Raw genomic sequence first — 25,373 nt, 5'->3', positions numbered from 1 at the left:
CTGAGTTTTAAACATCGATTTCCTTCTTTTTCCAAAAGAAACAGCTCCAGAGCACTCTGCCACCCCACCTCACCTCTTCCCCAGGGATTTGCTCTCTAAGGATATTCCCTGTGCTCTGAAAAGCTGGGAAAGGGACATTTCTCCCCTCAGATCAGCCCAGGAGGTGAATCCAGCACGAATCAGTGGAAAATTCAGCTTTTAGACAACACTCACTGCATGTCTCTCAGTGTTTCACTTTTCCCTCAGCTCCTTTTTATGAATTTATTTATTTCCTTTCTTTTCTTCTCCTGATTTCCTTGATTTCCTTTTCCTGCCTTCTCCTTCCTCTTGTCCTCCTCTCTCCATTCAGCCTGGAAGAGCAGCACACAGGATACTCTGTCCCTCCATCCCAGGGTACATTCCTCTTCCTCATCCTCATCCTCATCCTCATCCTCATCCTCATCCTCATCCTCATCCTCATCCTCATCCTCATCCTCATCCTCATCCTCATCCTCACTTCATCCTCATCCCTGTTCTTCCATCTCTGAATTTTACAGCTTTAAACACTGAGATATAAACATGTGAAGGCTGGAATTTGATAAATTCCCTGTTATTTTATATTATGATGTGATATTATTGCTGTAAATAAAGCTCTGAACACCTTCTCAGTCCTGTCGAGGAAATTGAGGAAAAAATTCAAGCTTCTCCTCCTTTTACAGGGGATTTTTTCTGATTTTTTACTTGCTTTTTTTAAATTTACTTTCCTTTTTTTACTGCTTTTTTCTCCTGGCTGAAATTCCCAGAAAAGACTGGTTTGGACAGAAATATTATTGAAGAGAGAGATTTAATATTTAGTCTTTATTTATATTATTTATTATTTATTTATTTATTATATAATTTATTTATATTATTTACTATTACATATATTACTATAATATATTTCTATAATATAATAGGTATAATATACTTAATATAGTATATGCAATATAATAATACATTATAATTATTATATTATTCAATAATTAATAATTAATATGGTAATATTAATATAATATTTTATATAGTCTAATTATATCATGTAATCAATATATATTATAATATTATATGTAATATAATTAATACTATAATATATTATCATATAATATATATTATATATTATATTGTATATTATATAATATAATATAATATATATTATATATTATATTGTATAATATATAATATATAATATATAATATATAATATATAATATATAATATATAATATATAATATATAATATTATTAATTATTATCATTATCATTATTATCATTATTATTATTATTAGCCATCATAATTTTCTCACAGAATGGACTTGGACATTTTTGGTTTTTCAAAATTTATTTTTTTTAATGAAAAACTTGCAATGGAACCTTTCCCATCCAAATAAATCCAACTCCTTCCAGCACTTCCCAAACCCATTTATCCCCAGGAGCAGCAGAGGGCTCAGAAATCTCAGTTTCGGGTTTGTTTAGTTGGTTTTTTTCCCACTTTAGGACTCAATCAAAATTCCATTTAATTCAACTTTAATCCAAGCTTTCCTATTGATTCCAGCTGGATTCCTACCGGAGGATAAAAGGGAAGGGTCTGGTCTAAAAGGCTGCTGACCTTTGGTGGGTGATCAATACCTGAAATTCTCATCAATACCAATAATTAATTAATTAATCAATTAATCAATTAAGCCACCACCTGTCCCCTTTGATAGGATTTGCTGTGCAAACATCTCCGGCTCAGAGACAATAAAGGGAAATTATTCTGGGATTTGTTCATTTTGCTTTATTATCCCAGAATCAGCTCCTTGCACCACCCAAGAGGGATTTGGCTCCGTCCCTGAGATTATTTCTAAATTTATGGTCCTTTTTTTCCCACTTCTGACCCAAATTCCATGGGCAGGGATCCTCAACAGCAAAACCCCACAGAAACGGTTTTAATCACCCACATCCCTCTTTTCCTCCACACCTGAACCTCTGCTGGGAAAACCATATTAATTCCCAAAAAATAACCCAAACTCTCTGGCTGGAGACTGTTTTACCCCAAAAAAATGGCTTTTACACTACTTTTATTCCCATTTCTCCCAGGTTTTACCACCAAAACATGATTTTACCACCAAAATATAGTTTTACTCTCCTTTTATTCCCATTTCTCCCAGTTTTTACCACCAAAAGAATATTTTACACTCATTTTATTCCCATTTCTCCCAGTTTTTCCACCAAAACACGATTTTACACTCATTTTACTCCCATTTCTCCCAGTTTTTACCACCAAAACATGGTTTTACCCTCCTTTTATTCCCATTTCTCCCAGGTTTTACCACCAAAATATTATTTTACCCTCCTTTTATTCCCATTTCTCCCAGGTTTTACCACCAAAATATTATTTTACCCTCCTTTTATTCCCATTTCTCCCAGGTTTTATCACCAAAACATGGTTTTACCACCAAAACATGATTTTACACTCATTTTATTCCCATTTCTCCAAGTTTTTACCACCAAAACATGATTTTACACTCCTTTTACTCCCATTTCTCGTGGTGAAACATTTACCACAGTGGCCAAGGGGCCGTGCTGCCTCCACCTCTGTATTTTTATATCCATATTTATATTTCTGTGTTTATATTTGTGTTGCCTCCACCTCTCTATTTAGACAGAAAACAAAACTGTCCCAGCTGAACAAGCTGCTGATGTTTGAGATAATAAAACCAGGCCTGATGACATCACCCTCACTTTTTCCTGCTTTTCCCCCTCTATTTTTTTCCCCCTTTTCTCAGAGAACTCATTAAAACACCGAAAAAAAATGAATGGGAGGAATGGTGACAGCTTGGAAAATTCCCTTCCCAAAGATTTAGGGCTGAGCTCAGGGATTTCTCCCGGCCCAGGGATGTGGGGGATTGTTCTGCCAGCCATAAAGGTGGGGAAAGCGGAGCCCCCCGGGATCAGGGATAATTGGGAATGGGGTAATTGCTCCCTCCACTCTTCCCAAAGGCAGCTTTTGGATTCTTGCCCAGAAAAAAATGGATATTAATGGGGTCGGGTGCAATTTTTTCTGATATTATCAGGATAATAGGCTGAGTTTGGAAAGGCTTTTTTTTCCCTGTTTGTCCTGAGGGAAAGAAGTGCAGCTGCAGGTCAGGGAGCTGGAAAAGCCAGGAGTGGGATTTGCTGTGGTTTTGAGGATACCAAAACCAGGGATATTTTCCTTGTGTCCCCCTTTTTAAAGCGGAGCCCAAAAAACTCGTGGAGAGGAGGCATCAGAAATCACGGAATCACGATTTGGGTTGGAAAAGCTCCTTTCCCACAGCCTTTCCCCACCAGTTCTGCAGCTCTCAGCATGCTGGGCACACCAGAGGATGGATTCAAGGCTGGAATTCCATCAAAACTCGGGAATTTTCCCTCCTGGAATCACTCTCCGGGCTGCAGCTCAACCCCGTTCGTGTCTCCGGTCTCATCCTGAGGTTTCAGCTGGATAAAGGAGTTTTTTAAGGGGGGAAAATGCTGCTTTTGGAATTCTCTGCTGGATAACAGGGAGGGGCAGCGTCACCCAGAGATGGAGTTAATCACAGGGCTCTGTGATTAGTAATTAACATTAATCATCCTTCATTGTACCCAAGCAGATCCCCTCTAAATTGTGACAAACACCCCGGAAAGAAACGGGGGAAAAAAAAAGAAAAAAGCAAAACTTTTCCTTCTTTGCTTCCCCAGACATGAATAATTTGTTTTAAATTTATTTTTATTTAGCCATTTTTGGGGCTAACCTTGAGGTTTATTACCATTTTCTCTATTTTCAGAACCCAGGCCCCGATGTTTTCTCCCCAGTGTTCCAACAGAGCTCAGCCCTGGGCACCGAGGGGGCTCCAATCCCCAGCAATTCCTGCTCTTTCCATGATGGGAACGATATAAATTATAAAAGAGACGTTTTAATTGCCATTAATCTTGAGCCCAGCCCGTGTTTGACCCGCAGGAGGGATTTGGGGAGGGATTTGGGATGGGGAGGATGTCAGGCTGTGCTGCAGAGGGATGATTGATGCCAGGAGCAGTTTGAGGAATGCTTTTCCAAAGGGCAGGAATCCCTGCCTGCTCCACAGGGTTGTCCTTGCTCCGGGAAAGGGAAATTTGGAGCATCATTAGGGCTTCAAATCCTGCTGGGATAACCTGAAGCCTCAGGATTTAACTGGGCAGAGCCTTGGGAAGAGTGGATGAGGATTTTTTTTCCCCTGACTTGCTGGCTCCTCAAATATTCCCCCATCTCCACAAGTTGTTTTATCCTCAGGAAAGGATCTCCAGAGGGGATTTTCCTTAAATTCTTTCCCATTTCCCATTACTTTGCAAAGCAAAGTGTGCACTTTGTTGAGCAGAGGAAACAATATTTGGTTATCTGAAAAACGGGCAAATTTTAGGGGAAAACAGTGAGAAATTCCAAGATTTTTGTTTGCCTTGAGAGCCCTGGCCAGGAGAATATTTGAGGGAGTCATAAAAACACGGATCAAGCGAGGAGTCTGTGGTTGAAAGGTGCAGAAAAACCCCGTGCTGTGCTCCACCCTTCCCCACTCCTCCTTCCCCAAAAGGGTTTTCCTGGTATTAAGGGATCCCAGTGGATTCTGGGATGAATCTCCACAGGCAGACGCCGTGTTTGACACCTCCCTCTCACGAGTCTGGCAGCGGGAAGAGGCCACAGAATGCAGAATTCCCAATATTTTGACTCGGCTCCTCACCAGGCTCTCCCAAATCTGCTCGGCAGAATGGATGGGAGGGGGGGAATTTTCTCACTTGGGAAGCTTGAACGTGATGTTGGAAAACTCCGTTCTCATCGAGGGCTGGGATTGGGATGGCATCCCAAGGATGTTTCTTCTTGGGATGAGCACAAAGACAAGGCCTTGGAAGGAGGATTTTCCCCTGGCATGGGGAAATCCTGAAAAATCCATCCCTATGGAGAGTGGGAAAGACTTCCAGGCTCTTCCCCTGCTGAAATCTGCCCTGTGGAATGGTTTGGAATTCTTCTCCCTGGGTGGGGAACCTCCATGACTGAGCTGGGCCGGCTTCCCTGGATGTGCTGCCCACAGAGCATTCCCACTGGAGCCCGTCCCTGGGAATTCCAGGATTCTCTGGCTCATTTTGAGCTCCAATCCAGCAGTTTGAGGAGCTGTGGATGCAGCAGCCAGAACCACTCACAACTGAGGGCTCCTTTTACGTTTATATTAATTCCTGTTTTGCAAAGGGGATTTTGATTGGCTCCTCCTAATTAGCCTTGCTAATGAAGCTGAGAGGAGCAGAGGATTTCACTGGGCTTTGCATTCTCAGGCAGCCACTGGGGTTGGCGTTTCCAGCCCTGTGAGGAGACAGAGGGACGCAGGAAAACGCCCCCTCAGCCACAGAGAACTTTGATATCTGGGGCAGGGAAAACATGCAGGGGATGTCTGGGACCCACTGAGGAGGTTTTGGTGCCAAATTTAGGGAATCTTGGAATGGTTTGGTTTGGGAAGAGACCTCAAAGCTCATTCACTTCCAGGGGCAGGGACACTTTGCCATCCCAGCTTTCTCCAACCTGGCCTGGGACACTTCCAGGGATCCACAGCTGCTCTGGGAATTCCAGCCCAGACCCTTCCCCACACTCCCAGCCGGGAATTCCCAATTCCCAGTATCCCATCCAGCCCTGCCCTCTGGCACTGGGAGCCATTCCCTGGCTCCTGTCCCTCCATCCCTTGTCCCCAGTCCCTCTCCAGCTCTCCTGGAGCCCCTTCAGGCCCTGCAAGGGGCTCGGAGCTCTCCCTGGATCCTTCCCTTCTCCAGGGCAACATTCCCAGCTCTCCCTGGATCCTTCCCTTCTCCAGGGGAACATTCCCAGCTCTCCCTGGATCCTTCCCTTCTCCAGGGGAACATTCCCAGCTCTCCCTGGATCCTTCCCTTCTCCAGGGGAACATTCCCAGCTCTCCCTGGATCCTTCCCTTCTCCAGGGGAACATTCCCAGCTCTCCCTGGATCCTTCCCTTCTCCAGGGGAACATTCCCAGCTCTCCCAGTCTGGCTCCAGAGCATCAGAACATCTCCATGTCCTCCTCTCAATCCAGCAGCTCCACATCCTTATTTTTGGGTTTCCAGAGCTGGGGGCAGCTCTGCAGGTGGGATCTTAGGAGAAGGTGAGAATTCCTTTTTTCCTCTGATCTGCTGCTGTGGTAAAAACATGGAAAAACCAAAATGATTTATCACCAGCACATTCCTGATTTTTTTTCCCAGTCTCAAAACCCATCAGGTTCTTGAGATCCACAGCACCCAAAACTCATCTCTGGGGATGCAGCTCCAGGAGAAGGAGGGAATTGTCTCAGGAGACTCAGAGGTAATTATTATTCCCATTTCTCGGTGTTGATCTGATCTGCTCCCAGCTGCCCGTGGGAACAGAGAAATCCTGGCCCCCTTCCCGCCCTCCTGTCCCTCAGTTATCTCAGAGGGATCAGGGTGGGTGGCAGCACCTCAGGTTTTTCTGGTCCGACTTGAAGGATCCCAGGTCTATCAGGGCTCTTCTCCTGCAGGCACCACATCAAACCCTCTGCTCCTCCACCTGAGGATGGAGTCACCCAGGCCTGAGCAGAGGTGGCTCCTTGGTTGCCCAGCTGGCCACCAGAACAGTGCTGTGGCCTTTGGAACCTGCAGATCTCGGAGGGTTCCTCCGGTTCCCACTGTGAGAAATTCGCCTCTGCCTCCTTATCTGGCCCTTAAATATCTTCAGAGATTTTCTCAGGCGTTGCTTTGCCCAGGTTTTGGAGGATTAAACGCACCAAGTTCCTGGAGTCTGGGACAGCTCCTTTTTGTGGATCAGAGCTGTACCCAACCTCTCAGCTCAGTGAGATCCTTGTGCATCTCCTGGGATCTCTCCCCTCCCATCATTTTGGGCTGATTCACTCTTCCCACACAGCTCAGATCTTCACTGGGAGGTCCTCAGAGCTTTATTTCAATCCTTAAGATTCCAAATTGTCCACGTTTCCCCTTCAGTTGGGGCCATCAGCAGGTTTGAACAGGGAATTTCACCAGAAAACCCCTCCACACACTTTCTTCTCTTTTTTATGGTTGTTAATGAAAATATCAAATATTGCTTTCTATGTGGGTTTGGAAGGAATTGGCTCCTCGGGTTGTCACCCGTCCCCGCTCAATTCCTTACCTGCATTTTCCATCCCCTCCCTGTCCCTGTGCCCTCCTTTTCCTGCTGTCCAATCTCCTGCATTCCCTTTGCCTGAGAATCCCATTTTTCTTCCAAAGCCAGGCCCAATTATCCTTTGTTTCACCTTTGCTCCACTTTTCCATCATTTCCCATTTACCAACTCCTTCCCTCATCATTTTCCTAAATAAAATTGGATTAATCAACCTTTAATTACCCAATCACCATTTGTAAGTGCCAGGATTAATTTTAACGCTATTCCCCACTAAAATGCAGAGCAGGGATCAAATTTCCCGTAATTCCTCTCTCCCAAATCACCAGGATAAACCACCAAGAGTGGTTTATCACTTTGGCCCTTCCACATAATACATTTGTGCTTTCTCAGAGCTTTATTGCCATTAAGAGGTCATCAATTAGTTGGGAATAACTCCGGGAGCTTCATTAATTCCCTTCCTGGGTGTGGGTGGAAAAGGCGACCTGGATAAGGCCATGGTTTTCCTGGATGTACTCATCCATCCTTGGAGATTGGATGCCTTTTCTCCTCCTCACAGCTCCCCTTTCCTTGGGGGAATATTCTCCATAAACCTCAGATGTCCTGAAAACCCTCAGGAATGAGGGGGTTTGCCTCTGGAATGGGAGACAAGTGGAAGGAAAAATGGGATGTAAACACTGTCCCAATGTCCATGGCTCCAGTTCTGAATCCAGGGTGGTGCAAGGAAGGAGCCCTGGATTTCTGATGGATCAGAATTCCATCACCGGATTCCTGTGGCGTTGAGAGGTGTCCAGGGAGGTGACACTGGTTCAGATGTCCTGAAAACCCTCAGGAATGGGGGGATTTGCCTCTGGAATGGGAGAAAAATGGAAGGAAAAATGAGATGTAAACCTTGTCCTGATCCTGGTGGGATGTAAACATTGTCCTGATGTCCACAGCTCCTGTCCTGAATCCAGGGTGGTGCTGCTGGCTGGGACACAGGGAAGGAGCTCTGGATTTGGGACACAGGGAAGGAGCTCTGGATTTCTGCTGGATTATGAGCAGCACCGGGTTCCTGCGGCCCTGGGAGGTGACACCAGCCAGATGTCCCAGGCCACGTGCCTGGCACTGAAACCTTGCCTTGGGGGCTGTTGTCCTCCTTTCCAGAGCTCTTCCCATGTGGAATTCCCAGCTCTGGGAGATGACTACTGGCTGGGAGGCAGAAAGCCCAGGAATTTCACAGCAGGCCGTTCCCGAGGGATTAACGAGCGGAGTTTGCATTCCTGCCTGGCTTGGACAAGTCCTGAATCCTCCCTGTGTGTCCCCAACCCAAACCCAAACGCTGGATTTCCTGCTCCAATTCCCACCTTCATCCTTAGGGAAAAGGGAATAATTCCCTCACCTTCCCAGGAGCAGATTGACCCCTGGCCGTGTCCTGCTCCACAGATCCCGCTGCTCAAGGATGACATTTTGGGAAGGGAGCTGGATAAAGTAGGTCAGGTGTGTATTTTAGGACACTGTTCCTGCAGAACGGAGTTATTTTAAAAAGTGGAATTCCGGGTCAGGGGAGTGGAGATGTACAGGAGATGGAAAGGAGCTGGATTTTTCATTCCTATCCCAAAAAAGCCTCAGTGAAGTGAGCAGTGCTGGCATTTCCACCTTCATCGGTGCCACCCCACCGTGGGCTCCTTTCCTGGACTCCACATCTTGTTTGTGGGGGAAGGAATTTGGGATAAATCCCCAAACAGGATAGCAGAGGGAGCAGGATTCAAACACCAGCCCTGCAGTGGCAGCTCTGGGAGACCTCAGGTCCCATCCCAGGAGAGATCTGGGGCTCATGGAGCTGCAAAAACAGGGAATTTGCTGCTGCTGCCATTGGAGGGGAGATCCAGGATGGAGCCATCTGGAATTTGGAGCAATCCCAAACTCACCTTTAGTCACACTGGCTGCTCTGGGAGGACGATGCTGTGGAGGCAGGATTGGGAATGCAGAGCTCCAGAATGTCCATCCAGGTGTCCCTGGCACCAGAAACCCTTCAGAGGCTGCCAGGAACCACAGGCTGTGTCCCATTCCCAGATTCCCGAGGAAACACGGGATAAATGACCCAAGGTGACTGCATCCACAGTGGGTGGCCGGCCTCAGGGAGGCTCAGCAGCCACGGAAATGACTCAAATTAAATCAAATCAAACCAAATTCCGCATTCCCTCAGCTGCAGGGGAGCAGGGTGATGCCTCTCTGCTCCCTTCAGGAGCATCCTCTTCCCAGCAGGAATTTGCTGGGACAGCAAAGGAAGCAGGTTTGCTGGGCAGCGTGCCCAGAGCGAGGGCAGCTCAGTGGCACTCGTGGCAGCTCTGCTCCAGCCTGGAAAACATTTGGAAGTGGTTTGGAGCACATTGTTGGAATGTTTTTGCACATCTGTCACTGGCAGAGAGGCCACAGAGGGAATGGGAGGCTCCAAGAGCAGGTTTTCCATGTTTGCATCCCTGTTTGCTGCAGCCTGAACGAGCCCTGAGTGGGATTCCCTCACCAAAACTCCCTCCCCATCCCAAAGGAGCCCCCACCAGGAGCTCCCAACCCTCTGTGCCCCACCTTTCCTGGCAATCCTTGGAGTATTTCTCATCCCACAGCAGATGCATGGAGAGAAATGTACATTTTGTGCAGCACTTAGCTCATCTTTAACCGGGTTTCCAATGTGAAAAAGCTCCATCAGCACTTCCTCCCTTACATTTCATGAACACACCCTGCCTCCAGCCACCAATTCCCATTTTCTGCCCATGTTTTCCTTTTCTCCTCGTGTGGGGCTGAGGGACCTGGCAACTCCTGTCCCTGAGAGAAGTCCTGAATGTCCTGTAATTATGTTTTAATGGCTATGAAAAAACATTTAAACGAAAAAAAAAAAGGCTTTTAATACATTAATAAAAAGGCAAAACCATCAATTCTTGATCCAGTGGTGATGCTGCAGTACAGGGACCCCATCCCTGTCCCCATTCCCTGCACACCCCTTTCCTGGGGGGAACCCCACAGCTTGGGGCCGATGAAATGCTTGCTAAATACCCCAAAACCATAAAATAAACTCCCCGTGGAGCACAAAATATTTCTGTTTTATGAGTTCATCCTAAAGCCGAGGTGGTGAAGACACCAAAGGTGTGAATAACCCGGCGGTGGCTGCAGGGAAGGGGAAGGGCAGAGGCTTGGGAAGGCATTTTCCTTCTCCACCTCTTGTTATTTAAAGAGGGGACTCGGGGCAGAGCACTCAGGAAATTCAGTTTAAAATGAATTTCAGCTCAAAGATGGGCTGAAATCAGCTGGTGGCCCATGGAGCAGCACAGGGCAGACTCCCACAGCCCAGCAAGGTAGAAAATCAATCAGTCAAATCATTTTCTACCTCCCAAAAATGTGATAGTGAGGAAGCAGCGCATCCCTGCTGCCTGGGGCAGGGGTGGTGAGCAGTGCTGAGACAGAGGAGTGCTGGAAATGTGGATTTGGGAATTCAGGAGCTAAATCACCCCAATTTTGTCCCCCCAGTAGGCAGGAGAAGGGATTTTGACCCTTCCCAACGCGGGTAGGGCTGAGCACAGGCTCCTCTGCTCGGTGATAAGAGGAAGGTGATAACAGGGGAAGGCCCCGGCTGCTCCAGGTTGGAAGAACACACAGAAATATGGATGTGCAGCATTCCTGCCGGCTGCTTTATCCCGGAAAAAACCTTCTCCTGGGAGCTCCGAGGGGACACAGGGTGACAGCAGGGACAGTCACCCAAGTGTCCCCAGCCAATCCCTCCCACCCCCTCCGCTCCCTCCAGCCGGGCTGGGCTCCGCTTTCAGGGATTTTCACGCCAGACTGGAATATTTTATCGCTTGGATAATTCCGTTTACAAACCCATTGCATGGGCTGGTAACATTCATCTCACCCAAACCGATTTGAGTCCCCAGGCGGGGATAAAACCAAAAATTCTTCTGGGACGTGGCTGTGCAGACAAACACGAGGCTAAAAATCTCCCTGTGCAAACCTTTGTGCTCCTCACACAAAGCTCCAGCTCCTCGGGGTGCCCAACCACATTTCTGAAATATCAGCACGCAGGGAGTGGTTCCTGACCGGGAAAAACTGAATAAATATTGGTTTAGCACGGCTGAATTTGAATAGAAAGGTGAGGGCGAGCGAAAAGAGCAGCTTTTGGAGGCTGTGGGTGGGAGGTGGATGCGCTGGGTTCTCCTCGTTCCATGGATTTTGGATGATTTTCCTTCGTGCCTTGGGCACGGGCAGCCCCCAGGAGCTCCAGGATTTCCTCCTCCCACCTTGTCCCTCGTGGATTTACACCAGAGCATGAATGGGACTGACTCTGACAGATAAAATAAGGGGTTTTTTTTCACTTTATTCCCTGAATAAATAAGATTCTGGCTGGGTTTTTTTCCCTTTTTCCCTCTTTTTAGCGCCCAGAAGCGCTCCCGGGGAAAGCTGAGATGTGTGGAGCCTCTGGCTGGCTTGGGGAGGGCTGAAAAAATCCAACATTTTGTGTTTCCAGAGCCTTCCCCAGCCCTTCAGAGCAGTGATTTCCACACAGCCAACAACCCCACGTGGTGGATATTCCGCTAAAAAAAGTTATTTTGGGACAAACTGCGGCCGTGTGGTTTATCCAGAGCGCTTTTGCTGAGCGCAGAGCAGAGGAAAAGCGATGTTTGTACACGCAGGGAGCTCCAGGTTGATCATTTTTTGCTGGAATTTTGTGTTTTTTCCATGCAAACCTCCTGTCCCCGCGTTGCTCCTGGAGCATTACGAAACCTGGCCAGGAGCCTGCAGATTTCCGCTCGGTATTAATGAGCTGTTCCAAGAAAAAGCGACTTTTCCTGACAAACTCTGGGAAAATTTCACAGCGAGGGCATCGGGAACAGCCGGGGCTGTGCTGCCCCATCCCGGGATATCTCCAGGAATGGGACACGGCCACCCCCCAATCCCTCGGGGCTGCCATCCAGGAATTTTTCCCAATTTTAAAAGAAAAAAAAAAAAAAAAAGAAAATAATCCGGATGTCTCAAAAGTCCTGAAGCCTGAGGAGTGCCGGGCTGGGAGGGTGGGAATGCTCTGCTTGACTCCAGGGGCGTTCCCAGCTCTCTGCTTTTTTGGGATGACGCCGGGAATGTCCCTGATTTTGATGATGTATTGAAGGCACTCACCCCGAGCTCCAGACACAATTCACATCGGCTTTAACACCAAGGAATTGCTCCGTGTTCATGTGGGAGGACAAAAGGATGAGGGGGGCATCACCTGGGCAGATACTTGACTTTTGTATAGATTAATGATGATGTTGATGATATAGGATTATTCCAATTTGTACTCCAGGACAGGCGGTTTGGGAATTGTCAGGGGTGACATCTCCGCCCCTGGGTGCCGTGCAAGCACCAACAGCGAGGATTTGAGTGATCCCCACACCAAGGATTCCTCATCCTCCAGCAGCATCCGTGTCCCTGGCAGCCCCATCCATGAACAAACCCCGAGGGGCAGCCAGGATGGAGCTGAGCCTCGCAGACTCGGCAGCACACGGGAGGAAACAGCAATATTTACCAGCTGGGAGGCGAGGATGGGATTCTTTCCAGGAAAAAAACAAACAGGAGGAAGGTGAAGCACGTGGGTCAGGTACTCAGTCACGAGCGCTTCCTGCCTGGTGACATTCCTGCTTTGGGAACTGCCTTTGGGAACTGGCTGGGCTTAAAAAAGAAATAAAATTACACTTGAGTATCCCCCACCTTTCGTTTTCTCTTCCTGGCTGCTGTAACCATAGCGAAGGATCCTCGCTAGCCTGGGAGATGGTGAATTCCTGCCATGCTCCTGTTAAACCTCCCCAGCTTTGGAGCCTGTGGCTGGGAAAACATCAGGATTTTGCTCCTGGGCGGAGAAGGTGCCACGCTTTGCTGCGGTTGGGGAAGGATTCCTGCTCCTGGGTGCAGCTCATTGATGGGAGAATGGGAATGGCAGGGAGAGCCCACGCAGGCAGCTGGCAGAGCTCGAGCTTACTATGAGAGCAACATATGCTGAGTTACGAGACCTTCAAATCACTACAAGTGCTTAAAATACTCCGGGATTTAATTACAAGCCTGTCTGTGCTTTAAATGCATGAATGTGAAATGCAGGCTCGGGCTGTGACAAGGGAAACCTTCTTCATCTGCAGGCAAAAGGCTGGAAGGGAAAATCCTGCCAGGCCGGAGGGTTGGGATGTGTGGAGCCACGCTGGGAGCAGCCAGGATGTCACCAGGGGTGGGTGGCACTGGCTGTGCCCTGTGCCAGGGGCTGCTGGGCCAAACAGGGAATGCTCACGCTGAGGGCGGGTGGAAATCATGGAATCCCAGAGTGGCTGGGGTTGGAATCTTAAATCCCATCCTGTTTTATGCCCTGATTTGGGAGGGACACCTTCCACCATCCCAGGGTGCTCCAAGCTCCGTCCAGCCTGGCCTTGGACACTTCCAGACACTTCCTATTCCAAAGCTTCACCATCCTCACAGGGAACAATTTCTTCCTAATCATAACCCACTCTCTTCCAGTCCTAAGTCATTCCCCCTTGTCCTGTCACCCCATACTCTTGTAAACCTAAATAATCAAAAGAATTTGTGTTGAACACCTTCAAAAATGCTTTTATTCCTGAAAAAACTTCCACGTACTGGACAAGTCACCCCTTTTCTCTGTCACCTGTCCTGATCTCCTGAGGTGTCCCACAAGGGACAAGGGTTCATCCCTGGCTACAACGGATTTAAATCTTCCCCCGAGTTGAAAGCCTGGGGTATTGTGCCTCCAAAAATGAAGATGCACTTAAAACAATGGGGTTATTAACTTAATGACAGGAGATTTAGGGATGGGAATTAAAGCCCTGGAAGGATCCCTGTGTCCTGGGTAGGGAAGGCTACTCATTCCCCAAAGTTTCCTGGCAGGCATCCCACTGGGAATTAGCATTGCAGCGATTGGGATATGAGATGGGGAACCTGCAGGGATATCACACTGGTTTTTAGAAGATTATTATTCTTTTAATTAATCCAATTCTGTGGATTTTCTAAGCAGAGAAGCAACAGTTTGGTGAAAGGTTTTGGTCCGTGAGCAGGGATGCGGGACTGGACTGGAAAATTGATCCACAGGAGCCAGAGCATCCTCCATCAAAATATTCCCACCCACAGAATTACGGCTGGAAAAGACCTCCAAGATCAAGTCCAGCATCAGTGGAGAGGCCAGGGTGAGTGCGAGCAGGAGGCTGAGGGTTTTTAGGATGCAGAACAACCCCAGAGCCTTCATCCCACATTTGACAGCGGGATATTTGCCGGTCTGCCGCGACTTTCCATCACTCAGCATTCCCAGCAGCGCTTCCCTGGCAGAGACAGCACCAGGCTGGGAATCATTTCACTCCGAGTCATGGAGGAGGTGACAACCAGCCCAGAAATGAGGGGAGAGGCGTCACCATGGGGACAGAGCCCGCAGTGGTGCCAGGTAACCCCACAGCGGCTCACCGGAGCCGCTCGGGATCTTCCTGCAGGAAGTGTTTTCCATGGAAAGCGGCGGCCACCGCTGTGTTTGGGTTATTTTAAGGCTGGAGAGAAGTCAGGGCTACAGCTGAGACAGCTCCTCAGGGCTTGCCAGGGCTTTTAGCACTTGGACACTTCCAAAGCTCTCAGGACACTCTGCGGGGTCAGGGAGTTTTGGCAAGAGATGAGAAATTGCAGGAGTGTCCCTGCTGTGTCTCACCTGAATGTGGAACCTCTGGTGTCCCAAATCAAACTTGGTGGCACCTGAGGGCTGCAGAGACGGGGCTAGAACGGGGATTTGGGGTTGGAACAGGAATCTGGGGCTGGAACAGGGATTTGGGGCTGGAACAGGAATTTGGGGTTGAAACAGGGATTTAGGGCTGAAACAGATTTGGGGCTGAAATAGGGCTTTTGGGGCTGTAACAGGAATTTGGGTATGAAACAGGAATTTGAGGCTGAAAGGGGTATTTGGGGATAAAACAGGGATTTGGGGCTGTACCCCCATGTCTTGCCCACAGTCATGATTCCATGATTCCAGCCAGAGGCTGGGCTCCAGTGCTGGAGCTTCCAAAACACCAGGCCCTTCCTAAGGAGGAGGGACTCAGCCTGACTAACAACTGCTTTAATTAAATCCAGCAATATCATTAACCCGCTGGAGTTCATCAAATTAGTGTTGCAAATGAAAACTGCATTGGCCTCATTTTCAGGAGGCTGTTCCAAGAGGGAAAACAGCATTTTGCTCCCGAACAGGGTGTTTGGTTTGCTGATAAAACAAAACCTCTTCTTGCTCCCCTCTTGGAGCTTTGACTCCATTTCATTCTAGACAAAATATTTGGTTTGGCCTTTCCTTGGTTGTTTATTTTTTTTGGGGGGGGGTGCCCATAGTGAAGGTATCGACACCTCAGGGAGAATGTGGAGGGAGAAATGGAGGACTTTGAAAAAGGACTTTGAGAGGAGGAGGAGGAGGAGGTGTTTGGATCCTTCCTCGAGCACATAAATCATTTGTGGAGTTCAAAATAAGGCAGCATCTGTGCAGGCTGGAGGGCTGCCAGCCCTGTCCTTATCTCTGCTTTGCTCAGGGGTGACTCGGTACAAAGCTCCCGAGGCGCCCACGGCAGCGCTGCCGGGAATGTGCCCATGCCAAGGGCTCCAGGGCTGGGAGGGGGATTCCCACCTGCTGGAGAGGAAGGAAGAGGAAGGATTGGGATCCCCCCACCAGCAGCCTGGCTCTCAGCCCAGGCCACTTTCCTCGCTGCACTTGGAGGAGAGGCTCTTTAATAAATAGTTCAGTACACGAGGTCTGGTGTCCTGCTGGCACAGGGACAGGGGGATGTCCCTCTGCCCAGGCTGGTCACAGCTGACTGAAAGCTGGGCTTTTCCTTGGGAAAAAAATCTCCTTTTATCCATAGCTTATCCCCAAATCCAAGGGGTTTATACTCCCTGTGAGCAGCATGGATTTAAATCTTGCCCCAAGATGAGACTCTGAGGTATTGTGCCTCCAAAAATGAAGGTGTGGGGATGTGGTGTGTCGGGATCCCGAGGATTTCTGAGGATGAAATGCCTGGATTGTGTTATACCCACCAGGCTGAGATGATGGGAGCTGCTCAGCTTTGGTTCCACCTCCCTCTTAATCACCCCCCTCATCCCCAGTGGAAAATTCACGGTGGTTTTGCAAGGCTGAGTAAAACGAAGGAGTTGTGGAATAAAAATCCCTTCAGGTGGAAAGGTCTCCAAAGGAGATGCTCCTCTGTTTTTGGGCATTGCAGGGGCATCACTAAAACCAGGATCTGAGCTTCTCCTATGAACAGACTGAGGAGCCAACACTAACCTGGCTCCATCAGCAGCTCCTAGAGGGAATTCTGTGCCTCGGGAAGGGATAGGAATGGATCCCATGGATCCAGCCAGCCCCACATCACTGGAACACAGAGGCCTTAACCCCAGAGATGAAGCAACCTCCTGCCTTTGGGAACTCTTGGAACAGTTTCCAAGCTGATTTCTACACCTCTGGCCCTGCTAAGCTCGAGAGGCCTCAGCTGCAGCGTGGAGGCATCTCCACCATCTCCTGAGGGCTTTTATCACGACATGCAGCCCCCTCACATCTGCTCCAGGCACAGGAGGGTTTAACTCCAGCAAAATCCTGCTGGTTTTCCAGTTATTACAGCTATTTTCTCCATCAGGAGCTGGTGCTGTGCTGCTCCAAGGCTCTGGATGTGGCACTGCCACCCCTGGGGGACATCCCACCTCAGAGAGATGCAGCTCCTCGCTCTCCATGGTGACCAGGTGTTAAACCCCCAAAATTCACACAGCTGGGAAATCCTCCACTGGGGAAAGGGGGGATTCTCCAGGCTGGATTCACGGTGGCTTTGGGAAGGTCAGGGATGTGAGCTGGTTTGTCTGGAGCTCCAGGTGTGGCTAAACTGGCACCGGGGCAGGGATGGCAGCGTGTGAATGGCATCACCCTCCTCGCCCAAGCCCAGGGGCTGCCTGTGCTCACTGCTCCCACCCTCCGGCCTTTCCCAGCTGGAAAAGCACTGGAGAATGCCCCTGGTTTTCCTGGAGCTTTGTAGGTTGGCACCACCACGACCTTCTGGCCCAGGATTTGTTTCCTGGTTGTTCCATCTGGTGCTGGGATCGGTTCACTTGGGTTTGGAGTCTCATGGTCCTGGGAATACACATGGAATGTGCCTGGCAGCAGGGATGGGACAGCACCAGCTCCTGCCAGCAGCACCTGAGAATCCATCAGGAAGGACATTTTCCAGCTGAATTCCAGGCTCCCAGGAGGAACCAGGGATCTTTGGGAGGTGGTGATGATGAATTCACCCTCACAGTGCCCTTTTGAGCCTGGGAGTTACTGCAAGCCTCAGATAAGGAAAGGCACGGAGACATGAACTGGCTTGTCCCACATCCCATTGGAAAACTGGCAGGAGAACCAGGAACAGAGCAAGGTTCTCTTCTTCTTGGACCAGAAAATTCCAGAAAGCTGAAAATTTAACTGTTTTAGTGTCTAAAATGAACTTTTAGTTATTGTCAGCCCTCTCTGTCATCCTCATTTCCACAGGGGAAAACTGTGGCAGGACCATCCTTCTCATTCCCCAAGTGACATAATTCCAAAGCTGAATTCCCAATTCCTTTTTTCCAAAAAGATTTCTCGTCCGTCCCCTGCTGATTTTCACAAGGATGAAAATGTGGAGCAGTGCTGTGACCCTGAGCCCCGAGCAGGGATGGTGACCTATGCTGGCATCCCATTCCCACCAGGAATAACCCCTCAAACCCCCTCAGGAACACATTTGGCTGCTGGATAATCCTCTCTTCCCATCATTATTTATTAGCAGGAGGTCAGAAGAGATCCCTGTGCCGGATTTCCCCCCAAGAACTGTGAAAACTCTGGACTGCTCCAATTAATTTGGAAAATTCAGCGGGATAAAACCCATGTAAGCACGGAGAGAACCAGACCTGGCTTCTGCAGGTATCTCTCTTGATGAGAGGTAATTATATCCTTCTAATTAATTGTTGGCTCATGGCAGTAAAGGTCTGACTTGCAGGGACAAGTCGGGAAGAGGGAAGGAGCCTTGGGATGGGAAGCAGCGACGTGGGAGGACGCAGCATTCTTTTCCCACGTGGAGGAGCAGCAGGACGTGTTAATTCAGCTCTGGAATTTCGCTCCCAACCTTTTATGGTGAAAAAATGAGGCTCTCCTTGGACTTTGCAAATACATGTTCCAGCTGAAATCCAGGCTGTGCGTGAACTCCCGGCCGGCAGCCGCTCACTTGGATGTGCTGAGCACGGGATATGCAAAAGTTTGGGAAGCTCCAGGCTCCTGGAGGCTTCCAGACCGCCCCATGCGAGCTGATGTCATGGTTTTATCTGAGGACAGCTTCTCCTGGCTCTGCCTTGTCTTCCCAATGAAATAACTGAGCGAAGGAATTCATTTTTGGTGCATCCAACGAGAGTTTTGGAGGGATTTGTTCTCACTCCTGCTTCCAGGCTGTTCCTGAAAGCCCAGAAATCCTGGATCTGGCTGCTTTGTGGGGTTTGGAGGTGAAGGGATAGAGCAGCAGCTTCCTTCAGGCTCCCTTCAACCCTTCTTCTACAATGCACATCCCGCCAAGTCGGGAATAAAGTGAAGCCCTCCTTTTCTGCAGCCTTCCAATAATTCCTTAACTCCCTAATTCAGTAAACAGTGGTGTAGGAAGAAGAGATTTCCAACCTCGGATCATTCCTGTGGAAACACCTGACAACAAAAGCAGAGCTAGGATGCGTTAGAAGACCAGTTGGGCTCTTCTGAGTCATTTAATTAGAGCGAGGAACTTTCCCTGCCTGTGGAAATCTCGGGGTGGAAAGGGTGTGAAACCTGCTGCAACCAACACTTGCCTAATTAGCCTCGCTCAGAAGGGAGTCCAAGGCTGTGTGTGATCCAGGGATGTTCACACTTTTCCAGGGAAATCTGCTTTAGGAGCTGCTGGAATGGGAGATGCTCTCACCGTGGTGTGGAAGCCCCAAATCGCCGACCACCAGCACCATCCATCCATCCATTTCCATGCTCCAGCTCCTGGAGACGTCTCCTTTTCCCCCACACCACAGCAGCAGCTCAAAGGAAGCAGAGAAAGGGAGCAGAGCTCTGCGTTTCATCTCGCTGGCTGCAGGCAGAGCTGCTGAAAATCCAGGCCAGGGCCCCCATGACCCAGAAATGTCCTGTTTGACCCGGGGCTTGGTTGAAATCTCATTTTTGTGCAGCCTCCCTCCGAGAGCTCTGGAGAGCTCTGGCTCCTCCCGAAGCCAATCTCTCGTGCAGGAGCTGCCTCCACGATTTGAGTTAATTAGAAATCTGGGAATCTGGGAGCCAGGACTTGCTGGAGCAGCTTTTGCTTTCGCAGCAATCGGGAGTTTCCTAAAGTGGAACATTTGCTGTTCTTGTTTTTCAGCTGCCCCATTCCCATGGATCTTGCATCTCCCAAATTCCAGGAAAATTATTCTCCCAGAGGATTTCTCCTCTCTGTATTTGCTTTGCAGGAGCTCCAGGCTCTGTCCAATCCTCACTTCTCTGCTTGGTGCTTTCCCCTCAAGGATGCCCATGGCCATCCTGCTTTTCCCCCCCGAAATTCCTGAGGTTTTTCCACAGCTCAGAGCCAGATTAATCCCAGCCTGGCACCCTCCAAGCCCCACAAATGGTGAAATGCAGCTCTGAACTCGTCCCCACAATTTGATGGTGGGAAATGTAGTGCCTGAGGGACAGAAAACAATAAAAATCAACGCCCGAGCGCGTGAAGAGTTTCAAATGGCTCCCAAAAAATTCCTGCAATGTTTCCAGGGGTCTGTGCTGCTGTTACTCATTCACACGGGCAGGAATTACAAATATGCGTGTGCAGCCAGGAAAGCTTTGGGTCGCTGAATATTTGAGGCTCGGGGTGGAATGGTGGGGGTTGGGGGAGGAGAAACGCTCCGAACTTCCTCGGGATAACGAATCCACCTTGGTGGTGCCGCAGCCAAAAAAAATGACATTTCTGATTCTCCGAGTTTTGTGCTCTTCAGCAATAATTCCGAGCTGCTTTGCCTTCGGGGAAGTGGGAGGAATTCAGAGGAATGGGTAAGGACATGCAGTACTGACCTAATCCTGTGCACTTTTCCCTGGAAGCTGCTCCCAGAGTTTGGCCCCCAGCACCCGCTGGGATCGGCCAGAGCTGGGTGAGGACTGGGGATTACACAATTTCACTCCCTCTTTTCCAGCCCAAAATGGGATGCAGGCAGAAGGATTTCAAAATTCCTTGTGAAATGAACTCCATCCTTTGACTAAAAATGTTCCAAATTTACTCATTTCCTGTCCGTTTCAGAAACTACATAATAAATAAATCTTGGAATTTAATATCTCATTATAAAAAGAGGTTACACCTGAAAGTTGCAGCCTGAGCAGAGAATTTCAACTCAGCAAGTTCCTAATACCAAATTCCACTGAAATCCAAGTAGCTCTGCAAAACAAGCTGCCTTCAGCATATCGATATTTCTGATGGAAAACCATCCTGTCAGAAAATTTTAATGCTGCTCCAGGCTAGAATTCCCTAACAAACACTTTTCCTGTCTCCCCAGCAACTGGCACTGCTGATCCTGTGTAAGGAATTTCCATAATTAACCTGCAGGAACCGAGAGGGAAATCTTTTTGTCTGCAGGATATTCTCCAACAACATCTAGGAATCATTTCACTCTGAGCCAAAAGCACAAGAAATTCAGCGGGATTTCTCCATGAATTTCTATGGATCTTCAGGCCTAGTTCAGTTCAGAGTTCAGAGCCAGATCAATGTAATGCAACTCTGGTGTTCCTTCAAATTCCAACAGGGGAAAAAAAAAACCCTCAAAACAATTCTTCCTTGTTGTTGAAATCCAATCCTGTGTTATCATCCAGATTAAGGACTCCCGGGCTTTGATCCCTGTGGATACAATTCCTTCCCAAGATGTTTGTGCTGGTTTTGTAGGAGCCAGGAATGCACAACGGCAGCAGGAATTCAGACAAAATCCCGGAATTCCAGCTGTGGGTTGGGAATGAGGAGTTTTGGTGTTCCTGCTCACCGGAGGCTGTTCCTGCCCCACCATCCCGAGGCAGGGAATGTCCTTGAGCTCCGTGTGATTTCATGGATGGCAGAGCAGCCCCGACGTGCAATTTGTTCTTCCTGCGAGCGCTAACAAATCATAAATATGGAACAGCAGAGCTGGATCTGCACCAGATCGTTGTGCTGCGATTATCCAGGAGTTCTCCTGGTTTGGAAGCGTTCATCCAAAAGGAATAATTTTGCAGGAGAGGTGGTTTGATCTGAGGTGATTCCCCAGCTGGTGGGGTAAGGTCAAACAGCCCTAAGGAACAGCGTGTCTGAACTTGACCCCTCACAAGAATCCCCTTGTCCCATCCCTGAAATGTCCAAGGCCAGATTGGATGAGGCTTGGAGCAGCCTGGGACAGTGGAAGGTGTCCCTGCCATGGCAGGGGTGGGATGGGATGAGCTTTAATGTCCTTTCCAACCCAAACCATTCTGGGATTCTCTGATTCTACACGACCCCAGAGCATTTCTCTCTGGCTCCTAAAAGATGCTTTCTATTCCCAAAACATGAAGCTTTTCCAGAGGCAGAATTCAGATATATCTGAATAATCCACGTGATTTTTGTGGCTTTTACAGAGCCTCTTTGGCTGGGTGGTGTGATGGGAAGGGAGTGATCATCTCCCACACGTCCTCACTTCACTGGCGCTGCCGCAGACTCCTGGAAAAATAATTTCTCCACCGTATTATCCCTCTGGAAAGGGGATAGAACCTCACACCTGCAATCCCCCAAATGCCTTGGGACAGCCTCTGGATACGGCCAAGGAGCTGCAGGCCCTGCAGGACAGATCCCAGGGCTGGCAGCAGAGATGGGATTCCATCCTGCCTCTGAGTAATGACCCCACAGCCAGGATTTTAAATCATCTCGGCCTCTGTCTTAATAGCCTGCCCTCATTAAGGGCTTTTAAAAACATTTTGGCTTTGGTAAAGCTTTGCCCTCAGCTCCTGAAACTTGGAATAGCTGAGCTTTCGTTCTCATCCAAGGCTTAGCACCCAAGGACCTGTCAGTCAGGTGAGGGAGACTCTCTGGTGTCTCGAGCTGATTTTATGGATTTATGCAGTTCTCTCCCAGCACTGGAGTCACAGCCGGATTTCTAAATGCCAAAATAGAGATTATAAGAGCGTCAAGCTTCATTTTGTTTTCAGTTCACAGCTAATTAGCATTGATTTTCATGCCGTTTTTCCTGCATAGTATTCCACCGACATCACGGCACGGGAGAGGCTCGTTCTCACCCTGCCACCATCAATTTTAAACCCTCCTTGGAACAGAAGGACTTTGGGGTTTGGGTTTGGCAGCCAAAGCTCCGTCCCTTGGCAGGGTCTGAGCCACACGTGGCAGTCGAGCTCCTTGAAGCTGATTTTTCCCGAAGTGAGAATTCCCTGGGCAGGCAGTGCGGTCTGCGATTTGAAGTCCTAACGGGAAAGCAGCGGGAGCTCCTTTTCCAACATCTGCAGAACGTTAGGGATCGGGAATGATCCCTTTGCGGGCACTTGTGACCTCGCTGCTTCTCTGCTGTCGAACAGGCCAGCTCAGCTCAGGCATCTCACAAGGCAGAGGTGAGAAGAGAAATCATCTCTTTTTGTCCGTTAAGAAGTTGAATTTGACATTGGAAGAGAGAACAAATGGGTCTGGGTTCAGGAGAATAGCGGCCCTAAATGAGGCCCTGAACGAGGTGGAGATTCCAAGCTGGCCCCAAAGAGGTGCAGCTGCTTGTTAAGGTGACAAAATCACTCCTGGGTTCTGGAACAACAACAAAAAATTAGAAATCAGGTGTGATCATGGAATTAATGCCCATCCTCACGTATTCCCGAGGGAGCCGCCACACAGGAAACACGCATTTCCTAATCTGCAAATGTCTGACCTTAAACCTCGATAATGTTCTTTTAATGTGTGTTTAGCTGCACACCAGCAGCGCAGAGGAGGGGTGGGATGTGTAAAATCCATGTTTTATGTATATTATTCAATATTTTCCATGGATGCTTTAGTGGTTGGCATTGCGGGGAGAGAGATCTGGAGAGCAATTTTAGATTTAAATCATCGAGCAGTTTTTCTGAAACTAAAAGCACTTGTTCTCAGCTGGTTTATTACAGTCATAGAAAGCGCTCAGGGAGATTATTTGCGAGGGGAGAAAAATGTATTTTGATATTCCCATGAAATCTTAGATGGGATCAGGAGTCATTACCACGCCAATCCCAAATTGTGAGTGTGTTATTAATATACACATCATGGTTTCTGGGATGGAAAGAGGAGAAACTGTGAAAGGCTCTGATCAGATCTGGAGAAAAATGAGGAATTTGAATGAAGCAAAGCACGAAACTCGGCCCTACAAATCAAAAATCCAGACTGCGTGTGAAAAATGCTGGTGGAAGCATCAACCCCTGCTGCGTTATCCCCGTAGTTATCCCTGAGAGATGGGAAAAGGCATTAAACTTAAGGGTTTGACATGAATAATGGGTTTATGGGGATTAACGGATCTGGAGCAGCTTCCCCAAGGAATTCCAACAAGCTGGTGGCTTCCAAGGGTTGTCCCGAGTGCCCAAAGCACCCGAAATCCCTGGGGATGGGCTGGGTGATGTTGGCAGTGAACAAATGATGGAGAGATGGGATCACCAGGAGCTGCTGATGGAAGCTCTCTGCTGACGATGAGTAAGGACTCCTTGTGCATTAAAGTTCCCACATTCCAAGCATAGCTGGATGCAGGTGGATTTTCCACGGGAGCTGTGTGAGGGAGATGTCTCCTCCAGGACCCCGGAGGAGACCAGTTCCTCCTCTGAGGAATCCCAAACCAGCAAGGAACGGGCAGCATCAGCACAGGCTTTGGTCCATCTTGTGTCCATCTGTGTGGAGGTGCCCGATGGATTGATCAGGAGCAGATGTTCACACCCAGCTCCTACTCAGGATGAACAAAGAGTTCTTTCAACCCCATCTTCTCTCCTTAGGTCCAATGTATTCCTCGGCTGGTGCGTTGGACTCCCAAAGAACTGGAGCTGAAACTCCAGAGCTCGATCCCACCTTCCTCTGCCCATGAGGCTGCCTCGTGATCCAGTGTGGAGCACAGGGAAAGGCAGAAAAATCAGGATTTTCTGCCCTTTGGAGAACACCTGAGAGCATTTACATAATTTTATTTTTCCAGATTTATCTCCTGTTCCAATATTGAACAAAAGGGGGAAACCCAGCTTCCTGTGAGCATTAATTTTCTTCATTGCTTATTCCTCCCATTCCACCATTTTTCTAAAGGGCTGGTGGACAGCAGGGATGGATGGAGACTGCAGAGGAGCAGCTTTTAATTTAAAAACATAAAAAAGAGATGGAAATCTGTCTGCTCCAGGGCCTTACAAATAAAGCACACAGAGCAAATTTTAGTGCTTTGTACATTGTTTCCAAACAGAAACCAATTCTTGGGAAATGAGTAATTTGACCAGTGAAAGACGTGACGTGTCGGAACAAACCCCAAAAATATCAGCACTGAATTTTGAAATGTCATGTTTGGGATTCTCTCATGTGAGTCAGGGCAGCATCTCCCCATGGTCAAACAGGCACGAGCCAATATCCTTTTTCCAGGATGTTGTTTTAAAACTTGATGAATTGCTCACGTTTCAGCCCAGAACTGACGCGGCGCGGGTTCGTGACCCGGATGACTCAAGAGATAAGGCCAAGGCCGCACCTTCAGGGAGGCCACCCCTGTGTCCGGCTGCTCCAGGCAAAGGCAGGAAGGGAGGTTGGAGGCAGGAGGGGAGGCAGGCTCTGCTCCAGCCCCTTTTCCAGGGATCCGGCTGCCGTACGGAGCCGTATGGGAAAGGAGAGGAGCTCTTGAGGGAGATGAGTGCTACGAGCGGCTCACAAACCATCCCTTGTTCAGAGCTCTCCTTTCAGGAGCGATGCTCAATCCTCTGCTGAACCTCAGCCAGCTTTGCTTGGGGCTGTGTCCAGGAAGAGAAAAAATAGGAGGATGCTGATGGTTGGGAGGCACTGATCTCTGCTCTTTGGGACAGGGACGGGAGCGAGGGAATGGCTGGAGATGTGTCCGGGCATGTCCAGGGTGGCTGTCAGGGCAAGGGTTCTTCCCCCAGAGGTGCCCCAGGGAATGAGCACATTCCCAAGGCTGCCAGAGCTCCAGGAGCATTTGGACAGCGCTGCCAGGGATGCCCAGGGTGGGATTTTGGGGTGTCTGG

General features: G+C 48.7%; 1 long non-coding RNA gene across 1 annotated transcript; it reads left to right on the top strand.

Moving 5' to 3' along the window:
- Positions 1–5,273: 5,273 nt before the first annotated feature.
- LOC111932377 (uncharacterized) lies at positions 5,274–10,061 on the top strand. The gene is made up of 4 exons (XR_015289309.1): positions 5,274–5,798; positions 5,921–6,142; positions 6,240–6,339; positions 6,533–10,061. It is a non-coding gene; the product is annotated as an uncharacterized LOC111932377 (long non-coding RNA).
- Positions 10,062–25,373: the final 15,312 nt, after the last annotated feature.

Source organism: Cyanistes caeruleus, chromosome 7 (assembly GCF_971803275.1).
Source record: "Cyanistes caeruleus chromosome 7, bCyaCae1.hap1.1, whole genome shotgun sequence".
Lineage (NCBI taxonomy): Eukaryota > Metazoa > Chordata > Aves > Passeriformes > Paridae > Cyanistes > Cyanistes caeruleus.
The sequence above is the reverse complement of the archived record's forward strand: the minus strand, read 5'-3'. Positions and strand labels throughout refer to the sequence as shown.